Source organism: Camelus bactrianus, chromosome X, assembly GCF_048773025.1.
Source record: "Camelus bactrianus isolate YW-2024 breed Bactrian camel chromosome X, ASM4877302v1, whole genome shotgun sequence".
NCBI classification, from domain to species: Eukaryota; Metazoa; Chordata; class Mammalia; order Artiodactyla; family Camelidae; genus Camelus; species Camelus bactrianus.
In genome coordinates, this window is record NC_133575.1 from 89,696,067 (window position 1) to 89,700,643 (window position 4,577).

General features: G+C 35.9%; 1 non-coding gene across 1 annotated transcript; it reads left to right on the forward strand.

Moving 5' to 3' along the window:
- The first annotated feature begins 4,112 nt into the window (after nucleotides 1–4,112).
- LOC123617378 (small nucleolar RNA SNORA35) lies at nucleotides 4,113–4,241 on the forward strand. Its single transcript, XR_006725508.1, has one exon. It is a non-coding gene; the product is annotated as a small nucleolar RNA SNORA35 (small nucleolar RNA).
- The last annotated feature ends 336 nt before the right edge of the window (nucleotides 4,242–4,577 follow it).

Consider the following 4,577-nt stretch of genomic DNA (forward strand, 5'->3'; position numbering starts at 1 on the left):
ACCTTGTACGTAATAGGTACTCTATAAATATTTGCTGGTTAACCAATTAAATTTTTGAGAAGAATATTAGTAAAAGTAAGCAAAAGAAAGACATTTTGGTTTTTTGTCCAATGTATAGTTATCTTGAGAAAAAATCTGCATTGACCACAGATGGAGTATCTTATCATTAGATCACAGTGCTGATCTGAAAGTAAAGCTTATAGATCTTAAGTGCCTGATAACTTACACTTACAGCATTGATAAATGAAGGTAAAAATTTGAAAGCTTTTTGGATTCTGCAAAAGACTTTGGTTCGCTGGTCTGCATCAATTAATCATGACTTATAATATCAAGATTTTAATAAAGCCAGTAGTTAACTTTTCAGCAGAAATGTTTCTCTAATGCTTCATGTATCCAAAATTGATGTAAATAATTAAATAGTGTAAGTTTGCTCTCCTTTTTGGAGCAGTATTTAAGTAGTACCTATCTTACGCCTAAGAAAAGCTGAATTTTTTTCATCTTCATATCTTTATACTAAGGAACTTTTCTTTATTTAGACATGCCCCTCTTACACAAAAATGAGGTGTTAAATGCTATTGTTGCAATTAATATTTGGCAAGTACATTATGTTATTGGGCCATGGTTAAACAGAATATCACAGAACAGGCACATCACCAAAGACAGGGATAGAATGACTGCCACTGATAAAGTAAAAACCTTGACTAAATTTCTTTTAGGTGAGTTATCCCTACTACAGCATTGAGTTTTGATGAGTATGGATATTGGAATAATATTATGATTTTCCGTTAATACCGTTGCAGCCATACTTACATATAAAACAATTACTCTGGGAAACAGCAACTGCTTTTCAAAATTGTGGAATAAGAACCATGTATTATTCTAAATGATGAATTAAGTGGAACCACAACTTCATAAACGAATGGTCTTTCTAAAAGAAATGTGAACTATTAAAACTCAAAATTAAGAAGTAATTTGTTGCATGTTATTATCCATCTTTTTGTATTTATAACCATCAAATAGTCTGCACATTCAAAAATCTATATTCTAACCAGTTAACCAGCAGTTTGGAAATGTCTCCTTTGTTGGAAAAATAGAAACAAGTGTGAATTCATATTTTTCTCTTCAATTTGCCATTATTCTGTAATTTTAGGCAGGAAAAATATGTTCTTTTATGAGTTGCAGATAAGCCTCTATATGCAGTTTAATTTGGGGAGTGCACTTTTTTCTACTCTTAAATTAGGTACTGCTTACTTTTAAATTGTTTTCTTCTTCTTCATTTCTAAAAACCTTTAACCAACAAGGGCCTAGTATATCACCTGTAGTTCTCATTTTACTGAGAAAGTTCTCATATTTGATTCCATTCTGTTTCAAGTGCCTAGGAAATGTTCTAAACCTCAACTTTGGTTGAAACTTCCTTATCTAGGGAGGGCAGGCAAGAAGAAAATGGAACATTTCTACCTGCTGTATTGATAAAATTTTAAAAGTCTGAGGGAATGTGAATGTGAATCAACCAGATCTCTTACGCATTACCGGCAGAAGTATACATTTGTGCAACTGCTTGAGGGAAAAAATGTTTGCATTATTTCCTAAAACTGAATATTCACAATGTATATCAATGCATTGTTTTTGTTTTTGATTGATAATTAATTTTGTCAATGGAGCCATGTTTGATAAGATGATAATCGTGATTCACGTACCAAGGATTATAATTAATCCAGTCCTATGCACTTAAGGTCAGACTATTTTTAGAATTCCAGGATGGCTGAGCATCCAAGGGGGTATCATTTGGTAAGGCAGCATCATAGGCTAGGGCAAAAGTGGAAGGGGTATAGAAAGGCTTTCTTTAAATAGGAAAACTCTACATTTAGAGTAGTAGTTGGTTCATGGAATTTTATCAATGACCTTTATCAATAGGTAATGATGATGATTTGCCAGTGGTTCCTTGAAGTGACACATTTTTAGTCATAACCAGAAGAAGAAATGGGAAGCACATCAAATGGATAGTTTTCTGTTTTGTACATTTGGGAGAATGTGAGTTCCTTCCAGATACACAGAAAAATGTGTCTTTGTCTTTTGCAGGGTCATGATCTACAAATTCTCATCAGGAAACTTTTGGCAATTTTAAATAATTGTAGTCAACATTTAAGCCAACACAAACAATTAGGTATAAAGCAACTTGGCTTTTGTAAGGGAAAAGTATAAGACAAATAGAAAAATGTGGAATTATTAACTAAAAAATACAAGAATTTTAAAGCAACTTCCTTACAAATGGTAATTTGAAAAGAAAAAGAGAATTACCACTGGTGATGTGGGAGATGTTTTTTTTTTAACATTTTTTATTGATTTATAATCATTTTACAATGTTGTGTCAAATTCCAGTGTTCAGCACAATTTTTCAGTCATTCATGGACATATACACACTCATTGTCACATTTTTTTCTCTGTGAGTTATCATAACATTTTGTGTATATTTCCCTGTGCTATACAGTGTAATCTTGTTTATCTATTCTACAATTTTGAAATCCCAGTCTATCCCTTCCCACCCTCCAACCCCCTGGCAACCACAAGTCTGTATTCTCTGTCTATGAGTCTATTTCTGTCCTGTATTTACGCTTTGTTTGTTTGTTTTTCTTTTTCTTTTTTTAGATTCCACATATGAGCGATCTCATATGGTATTTTTCTTTCTCTTTCTGGCTTACTTCACTTAGAATGACATTCTCCAGGAGCATCCATGTTGCAGCAAATGGCATTATGTTGTCGGTTTTTATGGCTGAGTAGTATTCCATTGTATAAATATACCACCTCTTCTTTATCCAGCCACCTGTTGATGGACATTTAGGCTGTTTCCATGTTTTGGCTATTGTAAATAGTGCTGCTATGAACATTGGGGTGCAGGTGTCATCCTGAAGTAGGGTTCCTTCTGGATACAAGCCAAGGAGTGGGATTCCTGGGTCATACGGTAAGTCTATTCCTAGTCTTTTGAGGAATCTTCACACTGTTTTCCGTAGAGGCTGCACCAAACTGCATTCCCACCAGCAGTGTAGGAGGGTTCCCCTTTCTCCACAGCCTCTCCAGCATTTGTCATTTGTGGATTTTTGAATGACGGCCATTCTGACTGGTGTGAGGTGATACCTCATTGTAGTTTTGATTTGCATTTCTCTGATAATTAGTGATATTGAGCATTTTTTCATGTGCCTTTTGATCATTTGTATGTCTTCCTTGGAGAATTGCTTGTTTAGGTCTTCTGCCCATTTTTGGATTGGGTTGTTTGTTTTTTTCTTATTGAGTCGTATGAGCTGCTTATATATTCTGGAGATCAAGCCTTTGTCGGTTTCATTTGCAAAAATTTTCTCCCATTCCGTAGGTTGTCTTCTTGTTTTACTTCTGGTTTCCTTTGCTGTGCAGAAGCTTGTAAGTTTCATTAGGTCCCATTTGTTTATTCTTGCTTTTATTTCTTCTAGGGGAAAATTTTTGAGATGTATGTCAGATAATGTTTTGCCTATGTTTTCCTCTAGGAGGTTTATTGTATCTTGTCTTATGTTTAAGTCTTTGATCCATTTTGAGTTGATTTTTGTATATGGTGTAAGGGAGTGTTCTAGCTTCATTGTTTTACATGCTGCCATCCAGTTTTCCCAACACCATTTGCTGAAGAGACTGTCTTTATTCCATTGTATATTCTTGCCTCCTTTGTCGAAGATTAGTTGACCTGTGGGAGATGTTTAGTGGTGACAATAGTTATTATTTATTGAACATCTACTAATATCAGGTACTGGACTGGACTCTGGAAGTTATTTCTAATTCTCACAACAGTCAACAGTCTATAAAGTGGTTATTATTGATCATTTAACATATGAGGAAACATAGATCAGAGGGGCTTAAATGAATTTCCAGGTTTCCACAGCTAGCGAGTGACAGAGCTGGGATTCTGAACCCAGACCTGCCTGATTCTAGATTCACATTTCCTTCCCCTGAAGTTGACCCATGTATATAGTAGCCACACTGAGTGAATGAAGCAATGGATCCTGAGATGTTTTAGGTCTCCTATCCACCCTCTCCTTCAAGATATTTCTTTGGCACAAAGCACAGTGTCTCAACTCCAGCTCCACTGTCTACAGCACTGGCAAGTGACCCATTGGGCTCCTCCTTGACCAAATGGGCATCGAGCAGTGCAAAAGCAAATCCCCCCACAAAGCTGGGAGAGTCATGCTGTGGGCTACTCCTGCATGCAGGGGGATACATAGCACCTGGGTCCTGGGACCGTGCCTAAGGAAAATGAAGGGGTGAAGAGACAAAGCAAGCAGCTCAGAATCTGCTACTACTAGATAAAAGTGCCCATGTCTGTATCAGCTCAACCGCAGGTACACAATAAATGTTATAACCCTTATTGCATTATTATCATTATTATTGCTGGGTGTGTTACTCTTAGCAACTCACATTAACCGTCTTAGACTCGGTATCCTAGTCCATAAAATAAAGCTGACACTAGTGGAATGATCTAAGATTGTAGTGGTGATTACATTATGGATTAAATTCATTTAAATTCCCTGGCAAAGTGCTCATTGTTAGTGGGACAGGAG